Source organism: Lontra canadensis, unplaced genomic scaffold (assembly GCF_010015895.1).
Source record: "Lontra canadensis isolate GAN:19392208 unplaced genomic scaffold, GSC_riverotter_1.0 scaffold53, whole genome shotgun sequence".
Taxonomy (NCBI): Eukaryota; Metazoa; Chordata; class Mammalia; order Carnivora; family Mustelidae; genus Lontra; species Lontra canadensis.
The window spans coordinates 12,647,660-12,661,006 of NW_022631047.1; the positions used below are offsets into that span (position 1 = coordinate 12,647,660).

At 51.3% G+C, this 13,347-nt stretch overlaps 1 protein-coding gene across 2 annotated transcripts in view; it reads left to right on the forward strand.

The window, feature by feature from the left end:
* The first annotated feature begins 369 nt into the window (after positions 1 to 369).
* Positions 370 to 13,347, forward strand: part of TSPAN11 (tetraspanin 11) — a 59,732-nt gene continuing 46,754 nt past the window's right edge. Inside the window, exon 1 of one of the 2 annotated variants that reach the window (XM_032874857.1) lies at positions 370 to 389. The gene's annotated coding sequence lies outside the window, so the exon portion shown is untranslated. Of the gene's footprint in view, positions 390 to 817; positions 1,187 to 13,347 lie in introns of those variants that run through there. The other variant, XM_032874858.1, reaches the window with a different exon arrangement.

A 13,347-nucleotide genomic window follows, 5' to 3' on the forward strand; every position in this document is an offset into this window, starting at 1 on the left:
TCTCAGCCCGGCCCTCTCTGCATTGTCCAGACTCCCTCCATCTTGTCTTCCCTCTGCTTCACAGCACCCCGGGTCTTCCCCCAGACTTGCAGCTTGGCAGCGGCAGGTCCTTCTTCAGACCCCCTGGCTACCCCTCCATCTGCAAAACGGCAAGCCCAGTGGCACCCTCCGCCACTGCATCTTCCACATTCACCCCCATTTCAGGCCTGCTCTTCACAGGGACCATTGCAGCCACCTCCTGCAACCTCCACCTGGTCCACTCTGCGGATTTCTGCTCCAGGGCTATGCCTCTGTCAGCAATCCCGGCTTCCAGTGGCCTCCCTGACGTCGCCCCCTGGTAAATGGGTAACCTTGCTTCGTGCAGCCAAGCTTCAGAAGAACGTGGCTGGGTAAGCACAGGCCTTTGTTGCTTTGAGAAATAATAGGCTTCCCCGGGAAAGAGCAGAGCCGGTTCTGGGCAGCTTTGCACCTGTTCTCAGTCAGGGCAAGGCCCGTGCTCTGTGTCTACTGTTCCGCTTCTCTCCAGTCAGGGAAGAGGTCTTAATGCTCCCTGGGCCCAGGAAACAGAAAGCCAAGCCCGCGGACCACAGGGCTCTCGCTGGGACAAGGCCCTGATGGGAGTCTTCCTTATTGTATGCGGGTAGGGAGAAGGAGAGGGGCTTTGAGCCTAGAGTCCCTGGGATCCCCCACAGGCCAGTTTCTGCCGGGGCCCGAGCCAGGCACCAGCCTAGGGGAAAGTAAGACCCGGGAGAGGCCCCAGGGCGGGGGAAGGGGGAGCGGTGGCGGGGAGCTGCGGGCGGACGGGAGATTTGTGAGTCGCCCCTCCCCTCCCCGCAGGGATCCCGGGCAACCACACAGCTGCCCCTAACTCCGACTTAATTGGCTTTGCGAGCTCCGAATTGAAGAGAGGCCAACTCCCGAACAAAGACGCGGCCCAGCTCGGGCTTCTGGGCGAGGCCGGCCGGCTGGGAGGAACGGAGCCTGGGGATCGGAGGGGGGCGAGCCGAGAGGGTGGGCGCTCGGGAAGCGGGGCGGGGCGGACGGGCAGGAAGTGCCGGGGCGCTGGGCTGCAGCCGGGCGGCCCGCACCCCGACCCTGTCCCGCTGGGAGGGCCCGGAGCACCGCCGCGCCTCCCGAGGCTTCGGCTCCCGTCGCTGCGTGCGGACACCCCGCGGCCCGCGGCCGGGTAAGTGCGGCGGCGGAGCAGGGCGCGAGGCTCGGGAGGGCCGGGCCGGGGCGGGGACGCGCGGGGACAGGGGAGGGAGGGGGGGCGGCAGGTAGGTCGCGCGGCAGCTCCGCAGGGAGGAGGCACCCCCACCTCCCTCCCGGTGCCGTGGCCAGACGTGGCTAGCCGGACGTTAGCGGGGCCTGGGCGGGCGGGGGCCAGCCGACTCTGGATGCGGAGGGGGTTGGGGGGGGCAGGAGGCCTCGGATCCCTCTAGGTGGACGCGGGCGCGCACCGGACTCTGCCGGGGTCGCAGCGTTTGTGTCCCTAATTATACTCTTGAGCCCGCCTTTCTGCACTTAGGGCCTTGGGACAGGGCTCTGGGCTTCTGAGTGCTTCCTGCCGGCCCAGCGGGCTCAGGGCCTCTCTCCTGGAAATGTCATTCTCTTTGACCACCTGAATTCTAGTAGCTGGCTCTTGGGCATAACCCCCCCGGGGCGACCGGTCCAGAGTAATCCTGACTAGAATTGTATAGAGCTTGGCTCAGTACTCCCTGCAGAATAGAGTTTGCTAAATGCCGGCAGCTGGTGTGGCTTCTGCAGGCACAGATCTGCCTTCTGTGTCCCATGGGGACACATCTCTGTCTTTGTGGGGACATGGCTATGCAGGCCCCATCACCTGTGTTTGCCTGTCCACTCCTGCAGGTGCAGTTGGCTGGTTTGGTATGGGAAGAAGGAAGATATGGAGGGTTCTGGGGTGCATTGTTTCCCCAGTGGTATGTGCGGTACTGACAAGCGTGAACTGGCTGAAAAATATTAAAACGCCGAGGGGTCAGTCGGGTTGGGCAGGAGAGCATCTCATCTTGGGTCTAAATTGCTCCAGACCTCTCCAGCTTGGGGACACACAGTAGGAGGCAGGGGTGGCACAGAGAGAAGAGGCAGCTTCTGGAAACCCTCCTAAGTACCCTCCAGGTCATAAGATGCAGGTGGAAGGCTGAGAGAGGGAAGAGTGTAGAATTAGGCCAGAGTGTTTAATTTGTGAGAAACGAGATGATAGCTTCCTTTGGGGTCTGGCGCTCTGGGTTTGAATCAGAATTCAGTGGTTATTACTATGTTACTAGCCATGTTCCCTGCAAAGGTCTCCCTGGGGCTCAGTAGCTTTATGTGCAAAATGGGACTTAAAACTGCTGTCCTGCCTACCTCAGGGGGTGTCTTCAGGCTCAAATTGGCTAATGCCTGGGCAAGGGCTGGGACAGCCTTAGGCTGCTAGGGCGAAGGGCAAATGGTGGGCTCATGGGGCAGAGTCTGAGGCTTGGGGAACACTTTGAGGGCCTGGAGCTCTTTGGTTGGGGTTAGTTAAGGAAGCCATTTGCATACTCCTTCCCTTGATATTCAGCATCAGAGGAATATGAGCTCAGAGCCCAGCAATGGACTCGTGGTGTGTGAGATACATACAGATCTGGCGGTACCAGGTGTTTTGTATGAAAGCCTTCTCCAGCCCAGAAGGAAAACTGGCTTGGTTGGCTTTTGAGTTGTGTAACCTTAGAGCAACTTGGCTTTCCAGAGAGCTTTCCTCCAAGTGAGCCACCATCTTGCTTTTATCTTCATGCAGCCAACAAAAGCAGTAAGGAGCCCTTTCCACAGTTTGAAGCCAGGGTGATAGGAGAGGAGGACATTTTCCCAAGCAACGTCATGGGTGTGGGATGTCAGCTGCCTGGTTCTGTCTTCTGGGGTACAGAGCCAGGCTGAAACCAGCCGAGAAAGGCTGAGAAGTTAAGAGTCATGACAGGTAGCCCTGAACACCAGGGCAGGCTTGGGGTTTTGTGGGCACTTGGATGTTCCCCCATCACAGAGCCTTATTTGCGCGTAGCAGCCGTGTAGTAAACACTGAGAAAGGAAAGTAGGCCCTGGCCAGGGGGCCTGGAAACCTGCGGTCAAGTCCTGGCTCGGCTCTCAACTTGTGTGTCCTGGAGAACGTCCCTTCACCTCTTCGGGTCTGCTTCCTCACTGGTCAAAATCAGGGCATCTGTCCAGTCAGTTGTTCTGCCCTCTGCTCATGTTCCACTTCCTCAGAGAGGCCTTTCCTCATCCCCTATCAAAAGCAGCTTCCTCCTGGGCCCACAAGCACATTCCCTGATCTGATCCCTTCACAGCATTTACATGGTCTGAACTTAGCTTTGCTAAGTTTTCCATACCTGGAAGATTCAGGAAAGCAGGGCCCTGCCCCAGTCTTCCACCCAGTGGCTCACCAGCCCCTGCAACACTGTAGGTACTCAAAAAAGGTTGTGTCCGTGAGGGAGCAAATGACTTACTAAGCAAGGAACTGCGGCATGCTTTTCAAGTTGTGTTCCTAGGAGCTTTTGAGGGAGGAACGAGCTCCATAAGCAGGGCCTGGGGTCCCTCACTCCAACAGCTGGGGGTTAATCTGAGTTATGGGCTGGTGTCCAGGTAGGATTTCCTTTGAAGAAAGGGCCCTCCCACTAAGATAAAACTAGAAACCCATTGTATCAGAAGACCCCTAGGGGCTTTTTCAAGTCCAAGTTGAAATCATAGTTCTCCAGCTGGAAATAGTGCCCTCTTGGCCCTCAAGGAGGACCAATGGCCGTGATTCAGACACTCACATGCCACAGATTGCTTCTGCTTGGCCAGGGAAATCGACATAAGGTTGTTTTCTCGCAACCAGTTTAACTTCCTGACTTTTTGGACAAGGTTAATATGAAAATGATTTTGCACACAACCCAGCAGCAGCCAGCAGTCCGTGGGAACTCTGAACCATGTGTGAGATGAGCAGGGGGGGACACTGACTATTTACAAAGCCAATAAACCACACTCTGATATTGGAGAGCTGCCTGTTCAGGGTGAGCGTGTCTGTCATCATCCTCCCTGGGGTGGGGGGGTGTGTTCCCAGGCCGACCGTCCAGACGGGTATCCACTCAGTGTGTTTTATTCCTGAGTCATTGGCGGTGGGACGGAGCCCTCTCTCTGAGCCATTCCTGAGCCTAGGAGACAGCAACGTGATGGTGCACCCTGACCCGCATTTACAGCAACCCTATTGGCCCCGAGGTCGTCTCTTCCTGTAAATACATTTGCAGGTGGCCCTGTGGCTCCTGTCCCCAGTACTGTGCTCAGGTTTTTGGCACAGAATCCATGTTGACCACCACCTTTGTTAAACCCCATGAGAATTAATATAAGACATGTATACTCTAATGTAGTTATATAACGTATAATATTATATATATGTAATTATGTCAGATGCATTAACGCCATATAGTATATAATATGTAATATATGCTAAATATTACATGCTATTAATATATAAATGCATATTATATAGTTACATATTATAGCATATACTGTTAGTATTATATACTATATATACTATTACTATAATATTGTTATTTAATATTATTTATGTTACTATTTAGTATATAGTAAAACATAGTACCTAATAATATGTGTAGTATCTAGTAGTATATAGAGAGTATATAATAGTATGTACTAAGGGCCGCTATTAATATATAATATTGCCATTACATGTTATATATGTAACATGTAATGGCAATATTATATATTAATAGCACACCGCTTAATGGAGAAGGAGTTTCACTTGTTTTGTTGGGTTGTTTTGGGGCCGTAGCTGAGGGGGGAGACTATGGAAAGAAGTGGAAAGGAGATAGGGAACACAGACATCCCCCTCCCCCGACCAATTTCTTCTGACCATTGACCTTGCTTCTTGTAGCCGTCCCTGCTCTGGCTGCTCGTGGGCTCCTGGGCTCCTGAGGTTTGTACTTACAAGGGGGTGCGCTGCAGAGCTGAAGGGGTGGCTGACCTGTGTGCACAGATACCCGGCACCTCCTCTGAGCCTCCCGGCCTGCGAGTACCTAAAGGCCTGGCCCCTGACCTTAGGCATCTAGTTGTGAGGAGATTAGAGTCCCTCTGGGGAAGAGAGGAGAGAACAGCTGAACGTACAGTACCTGGGGGGACGCTCACCGGGGCCGTGGGGCTGGGGGTGGGAAGGCAGAGAGCCCAGGTCTGGGTCAGGCACTCCAGCCTGGAATCCCGGCCCTGTTCCTTCCTCCCAGGGGACCCTCCATGTGTTATGCAACCTCATTGAGCTTCAGTTCCTCTTCTGCCAACCAAAGAACAATCTCTAACTCCCGGCTGGCCTGGGTGTGGATGGATGGCTGAGGGGCACAGAGTGCCCAGGCGTAGGCTGAGAGGTGAGCACTCTGGACAGGTGTTCATGGTGACCGGGGGACCCGCCAGGTGGTGACCGCTGCACCACGCATCCCAACCCTGATCTTACATGCTGGGCATCAGGGGTATGCCCGGGCCAGCTGGCCACCCCTTTCCTCCTCTGGGTGCATTTCCCCCTGGGCCATTCTGCTCCCCACACAGCTGCGTGCAGGTTACAGCTGGATTTAAGTATCTCAGTGCCCCGTGTATGCATCAGCCCTTCTTAAAGGCTTAAGGGCTTTTACTGCAGAATGCCAAGAATTCAAGGACTGAGGCTGTTACAGAAGTTCAGGAAATGTTAAAGGAAATTGCTCTGACGTACCGTGATCTGTTTTGAAGTAGTAAGTTTTGAACTAAAGTAGAGTGCCCTGACCCTCTTTGACGGCAGGCAGCGGGAGAGAACCCCGCAGTGGTTCCTACCTGTGTCCTGACTTCCAGATTCTTCTTCTTCTTCTTCTTTTTTGAACAGGGATCTCATGTTTTGAAAGAATTTTGTCAGCCACATTTCAGTGTAAAGGGAAATTTGTTTCTCCATTGGAAGCAATTGATCAAAGACCATAAAGCATTAGTGATTTCACTACCCAGTGTCGTCTTCTCCGCTTTCTATCATTTACATTTTTTAAAAGACTGGTTTAGACCATTTAACCAACAGATTCTAGTGTGTTGAAAAGATCAGAAGCAAAAAGGACAAAGAGCAGGACTGGGATGGTGTTGTCTAGTTTTTCTGAGGTTTGGGACAGATTGCAAAATTATGAACAGTTTTCCCATTATCCTGTTTGATTGCGTAGGTGTGGTAACTAGCCGCTGAAGCTTTTTTCTGACAAGCAAAGGCCCACGTTTCTATAAGTGCTTGTGACAAATTGTAAAGACCTTTCTCTCTCTGACCCTCTTCTGCAGACAGGTTCTAGGGTTCTGACCCTTGGAAAACAATGTCCTATACCATGGTTTCAGAATTATATTCCACTGCACGAGGAGAGAAATTTACGTTTATTGACTTTTTTTTGGTCCCTGGCAACTAGCACCAAGTTGGGCAAACAGTAGGAGTCAGGAGGGAGGTTATCAGTCATCATTGAGACTGGGCCTCAGGGAGAAGAAGTACCTCAAGGAGGGCTGGCTACATAATTTGTCGGACCCAGTGCAAAATGCAATGGCAGACCCCTGGCTCAAAAAGCAGGAAAAATGTCACATAAAGTACTAAAATATACAGCTTTTTCCTGTCTTCCATGGTCTCTTTCTTGACTTGTCATGGTAGGTTTTATTTGCTACTCAGTGGCATTCTAAGTAAAGAGAAATTAAAATTTTAATTTTAATTTTAATTTAGTTTTAATTAGTTTTAATTATTAGCATGAATTTTACTAATTCATCCTGATGGTGTGTGATGCCAGGTTTAAATGCAAGTAGGGGCACCTTGGCTGGCCCCGTCAGAAGAGCGTACAACTCTTGATCTCGGGGTCATAGGATTGAGCCCCATGTTAAGTAGGGACTTGCTTAAAAAATAAAACAAAACAAAATAAAACAAAATAGCACTTAACTCCTATGTAGAATCACCAAAGTCACACAATTCATATGTTCTAGCTCATGTTTTGTTCTTCTCCACACTGGAAATGATACACAAAATGACCTCAGCGTTTTTATTTCCCTCTTGATATATGCACCTTCGTCAACACAGTCACACCCCATTTTCAGCCTAAGGGGAAAGAAAGGGCTGAAAGGAAAAACAACCATGCCCAACACGGACACGGCTCCGCTTCCCTTCTGTTCATTTTCAGCACTAGTAGGTGACTAATGCTGGAAGTGCCACGAACAGGGAGGGACAGTGTATCCTAAGAATCCTTGGTTGCTAGCGTTTCTTACAACGCATCACTTGCTTTCTGCACTTGAACCCTGCTCTGGCTCCAGCAGAGAGCCTGCCCTCCCTGGGCCACCAGCCCCCGCTTGCTCCATCAGAAACCAAACACCTTATCTTATACTCTTGGAGGCTCCTTGAGTGCCACATCTGGAGGACCCCCAGGAACTCTGTGCTCGTGGGGCATCGTGGATCCAAGGAGATCAGCAAGGAAAAGTGGACACGCACCAAATTTCTCTCTGCTCACAGTCATGCCCACCGTCCCATGCGGCTTCACTTATAAAACACAAGCTCGGGGCGCCTAGGTGGCTCAGTGGGTTAAGCCGCTGCCTTCGGCTCAGGTCATGATCTCAGGGTCCTGGGATCGAGTCCCACATCGGGCTCTCTGCTAAGCAGGGAGCCTGCTTCCCTCTCTCTCTCTTTGCCTGCTTCTCTGTCTACTTGTAATCTCTGTCAAATAAATAAATAAAATCTTAAAAAAAAAAAACAAAACACAAGCTCAAAGATTAAATTGTTAAAAATTCCAAGATGCCAACAACCTCGCATTAAACCAAGTGCAAGACCCTTCTCAGCACAGGGCGCTGTGAATCTGAGCTGGAAGCCTGCTCGTGAAGCCAGCTGGGTTTCAACCCTTGACCTGTTTTGGTCCCATTTTTAGATGGTTCTGGCCGACTTGGGGTAGAACACGTCCTTTAAATGAGTGGGCCATTCAAGTGCCCTCGGATTTCAGGTAGTCACTTAGATGTTTGGAAAACAGCAAAGGCTTCCATCTCCTTGTTCACGTCTCCATCCTTCTGCTTTAAATCATTTACATTTTCAGAAAGTCGGCTTGGATCATTTACTCACAGGTTCTAGTGGGTTTAAGAAACTCAAAAGAAAGGAACAAAGGACAGGAGTAGAGGGGGGGCGGGCCCATTTTGTCTGAGGGTTGGAATGCACCAGAAAGCAAAAAGCTTCTAGGAGCTCTTATGTCTGTTCAAAGATACTGGCTGGCTTGTTCTAGGCATGAGCATTTTTATACCGAAACCAAGCTGATGGCTCAGGATGGGGAAGGGTGTGGCTTAGTTTACAAGGAAGGAGGTGCTCTTTGGGTGACTCCACATTTTGGGGTGCTTTTTTGCACAGAGAGAGGCTTAGGGAAGCCGGGCCTTCCAGAAGAAATAAGTCCCTCTCTCTGTGGGGAGAGAGGTGAGGCGGGGAGACTGGAAGTTAGGACTAGCAGTGCTGGGCCAGAATGAAATACTCAGAAAGCAATTAACACTTTCTGATAGCATGGCTGCCCGCTAAGAGCTTTTCAATGGGCTGGAAACCTCTAGTTCCCAGTGAGTACTAGGAAACAACTACTAGCACCATGAACTGAAATAGGAGTTCTTTCTACTTCTTTTCTTTTCTTTTCTTTTCCTTTTCTTTCCTTCCCTTCCCTTCCCTTCCCTTCCCTTCCCTTCCCTTCCCTTTTCTTTTCTTTTCTTCCTTCCTTCTTTCTTTCTTTCTTTCTTTCAATATAGAAAGACCTGTTAGAAGAAGTAGAGACAGCAAAGAAACCACATTTACTTTGTACCTTTACTCCCTTCAAGTTGGCCTACTTTCTACCTGGGTTTTAATTTATTATCTAAGTAATGCTGTAAACAACTATTTTCATTATTCCATTTGACAGTTGCATGACCTGCTATTCTCCAGCGGTCCGCAAACTGTCTCGTATGACCTACGAGCCAAAATTATGTATTTAAAAGGCTGAAACGAACAGAAGAACAAGGAGGACTACGTGGCTGAGACCGTGGGGCCCACAGAGCCTGGGAGACTTGCTAACCCGTGTTTTAACAGAAACAGTCTGCAGAGCCCCAGTCCGCCCACCTGTAGTTACAGACAGCTCAAGGACCCCAAAGCACTGAACGTGGGCACAGGGGCTAGCCTGAGTTAGAGGAAGGTCTGGCCTTGGAACCATAGTCTCTCAGGGGACTCCCTCTGAGATCCTGCTTTCATTCCCCCTCAGGGGTGCAGCCTGGGAATCGGGACTTTTACAAAGTCCTCAGGTGGTTCTGGTGCAGCTAAGATTAAAAAGCACTGCCCTGAGGGAGTTGTTCTCAGAGTGGAGTACCTACGAGAACCAACCCAAACCTGCCAAGCCAGGCAAACATCCTGTTTTAAGTGCGGGGAGGGGGGCGGAGAGCACAGGAGGACAGGGGGAGGCTGGCCAGGGGGCACAGCAAGGCCTCCAAGCCTTGCTTTGCAATCTAAGGCTGGAAATCACTGGAACTGTTCTTCTCGTCACAGCTGAGGTTCTGGAAGGTGAAGTGAGCTGCGAGACCCAGAGCTTGGGATAAGAATAACACCTTCAGCAGCCATCATGATTTCCTCCCTTAGGAAAGTTATCCTTAACCGTAGTTGTAGCCCTGGGCTCTATTTTTCATTGCTATATATGTTTTTGTCTCTTAACTTACAGAAGGTAGCCTTTTGGTCAATTGAGGGGTTTAAGCCCACTTCTGAACTCTGTCGAAATAATGTAAATAAACACATATGTGCCCAAGAAGTTGGAAAGCCGTTCTGCCGACTGGCACCCCGTAAAGGATGGCTGCATTCTCTTATCCCAGCTGCCCTCTCTAGGGAGTCCCACAGGGTCGTTGGCCCAATTGCCTGCCCTCCAACAATGTGGCATGTGGAGGCTTTAGGAATGTAATAGGATTTACGTTCCAGGCACTGTGTGAGGTTTTAACTTACGGTCTCTCCTATAGTCTTCACAGACCTTACAGAATCAGTGCCATTACCCCCATTTTACAGTCGTGAAAGTTGAGGCACACCTAAATTAAACACCTTCCCCAGATCCCACAGCTAACACACAGCAGAGCTGAGATTCAAACCAGGGGAGGTCCGGCCTCAAACCCGGAGGGTAGGGAGGTGGGGAAACTTGTCCATATATTAGGCATTTCAGTAAATCTACACTGGGTGAGCTCGTGGACCTAGAAAGCAATTATTTCCCGCTGTCCTAATTCTTGCCTAGTGTCTCATGCACCCATGGCAGGAGGTGAGCCCACACCATCCAAAGGCTGGATTGCTGACGTGCCACCTTAGAAGGAATTCAAGGACCAGAAGCTAAAGGTTCTATGTGAGTTGTCGAGAATGCTGTTGCTACCCTCAGAGCTGGCTGGGTCTTTAAATTCCTCCCTCCTCATTTTGGAAATTAGCAGCCAAAGTGGCACATAAAGATTACATACCACATATTATCATCACCATCAGTAATAATGAGGTAACCTTTTAGAGCTCTTCACACTTCCAAAGCACTGGAGTCTTGTTATTTCCTGATGTCCTCATATTAATAGACTCAGCAACAACCAAAGGCAGTGGGAACTCAGAGATTGTGGCCTTTGGTGGCACTGGGAGCCTGCAGTCTTCCCAAAGCCCAAGAACCAGGCTGAGAACCAGAAATGCGCCCCTGAGGGCCAGCTCTTAGACCTACTCAGGGAGAAAGGAGAAACGACCTCTACCTTCCAGGCCTCTCTGGCCAACATATGGGAGTGGACGGGCTCCTTCTCCATCTTCTAGTCCTGGGACACACAGGCAGCTCTCCAGACTCCAGGAACAACACAGAGATGCTAATGGTGATGAAGAAATTAGTACAAGGCTAGGGAGCTGATATATGCAATATCTAGAGTGTTCGGATGCCAAGTCCATTTCTATAACGTCCTCTATAACTCATGGAGCTAAAGTTCTTTTTTCTTCTTTGGAAAGAATTAGGGTAACAGTGTGGGGGGTGTTGGTTAGTTGCCATCTGAGTGCACTATTTCCTTGCCAGAAGGGTCACATATCTTTAAAAAGACAAGAATCTGTGTGTCTGGCTCTCTTGCAGGAAAATTCTAATACTTTCCAAGGGGGTTTCTATGTCCCTAGAAACTAGGTTTCCGCAGGGCTGGGTTGAAGCAACATGGCTTATTTATAAGGGAGCTTAGCAGCTTCCACACTTTCTTCAATAAATTACATCACTTTCTGGACTTCAGACTTACCAGATTTACATCCAAGTCCCAAAGTGAAAATTGGAATTTAAATTTGGATGCGTCAGTGTTCTCTCCCTCACCCTCCTATACACGAACACACGGTTCTGTCGGTCCACGTGGTATGGGAGAAAGCAAGCTGATCCAGGGTCTGGATACCTGGGATACTGGCTTCTGCCAGATACAGCTCTGCCTCCTCTGGGATCCCTGGGGTCCACGGGGGACCCTGAACCCATGCCTAACACAAGGCCTTTCTCTTGGGAGTTGCTAATCCAGGTCTTATCTATAACCACCCGAAACAGGAATCTGAACTTTTTTGTTTGCGGAAGTCATAAACCTCTTTGGGGATCTGCTAACACCTATGGAACCCCAGCACAGAAATGGTTAACATTTTTTCATATAATTTCAGGGGCCTCCAACTTAGGACCCCTTGGAAGGAATGGTCTTTTAGGCTTACTTGCTACGCCACGGTGTCCTGCTCCAGAGACAAGATAGGCACTATTTGGAAAGCAAAGGAGAAATTGTACAAATCCTACTCTCTGGGAAAGGAGACAAGTTTTTATGTCATTCAGGCTTTTTTTTTTTTTTTTTTTTTTAATTTCCTGCTGCCTGGAAGGGAGTGTCTGTGCCTTTCTGAGTCCCAGCAAGCAGGTTGTGAATGTGCTTAAGCCCCAATTAGTGTGCAGCATGATGAAAGCTGCTCCGCGGGCACCCCTCCTTCCACCCAGAGCACCTCTGCAGAGCACAGAGCCTGCTGACTTCCCTCTCCCCACTCCATGGAGGCTGCTAACCTCTGACAGGGTCAGGCGGGAGCAGGCTACACAGTCCACCAGTGCTTGACTGGCCTTCAAGGTCACTCTTTCTGGGGTCCTTAAGGGCCTTCTTATCCCCAGAGGACAGAGGAGGACACTAGCTTACGTACATAGGACCGACCTGCGCAAGTTCACACAGCTGGTAAGAGTGACTGTAATTTTCCCTCCATAGATGTGACAGCGCAAACCAAGCATCAGGGAAGCAGGCTCACGTTCCCATTCACGCCCAGCTCCCTCCTCCTAGCACCAGGGATGGTGGAGGGAGGAAAAGCCCCTTCCCACCCACACTCAGGATCATCCTTCAGCTGCCGCACAAGGACCGCCTCCCTGAAGCTCCCAGGTGTCCTCTGTGGGCTCAAGCAGGGTCATTTCCTAGGTGGCTCTTGGAGACCCTGGCTGCAGATGGGGACATGGGGAGGAGGTTGCTCTGGGCAACTGGCACTCTGCTGGGGATCCCACCCTGGGGGAGGGGGCGGCAGAGGGGGCCTGTGCAACTGAGGACCTGGTCCCCTGTATGGGAGTCCTTGTTGAGTCTCAGGGGGGTGGTCAGCATTGATGTGGGGCCCAGAGCACCACCCACATCCTCCAGGCTGCGTCAGGGAGCCGTGTCTCACCCCCTCCACTCTCACAGGCACAGGACAGTGAGTGTACCCTGGTCCCTAAGAACAGATGCCCCATGGGTCTCCGGCTCCAGTCTGAGCCCTAAATCCAAGCTTGGGAGGCCCACGGGGCCCAGGGCATCTCTCACTTCTCTCTGGCTCACTGGGGACTGGGGATGTCTGGGAGTTTCTGCCTCTGCTCTGAGAGTCATGGCCACCCAGCCTTCTGGCCTGTCAGGCACCCTCGGCTGCCTGTTGGCTGGACCACCTGTGGGTAGATGGTAGGGTGACAGGGAGGGCCTGCTGCTTCTATCCCAACTCTGCACCTGAGGTAGCAGAACAGAATCGACCAGGGAGGGCAGCCCAGGCCAGCCTCCTGCCCCGGGCCTGTCTGTCATGGCAGCCTTTTTGCCTTGCCATAATCATGTGACCTCAGATGCCGGGACTCAGGGGCAGCTTCCAAAGACCAGCCCAGGCTCAGTGTCCCTGGCTGTGTACAGGGTCTGGAAAGCTGTCATGGGCAGCGTGAGCCCACATGCACTTTGAGCTACTTTGGGGAGGAGGGAGGAGGAGCTATCCGTCATCGTCGTACCTCAGTGTCCCTGGAGCCTTAGCTGAGGGCACAGCATTCGTCCGTGCCAGAAGCCTGATGGGCAGAGGGGGTCTCATCATCAGCTGGGAGCTGGGCACTCATCAGAGAAGCCTGA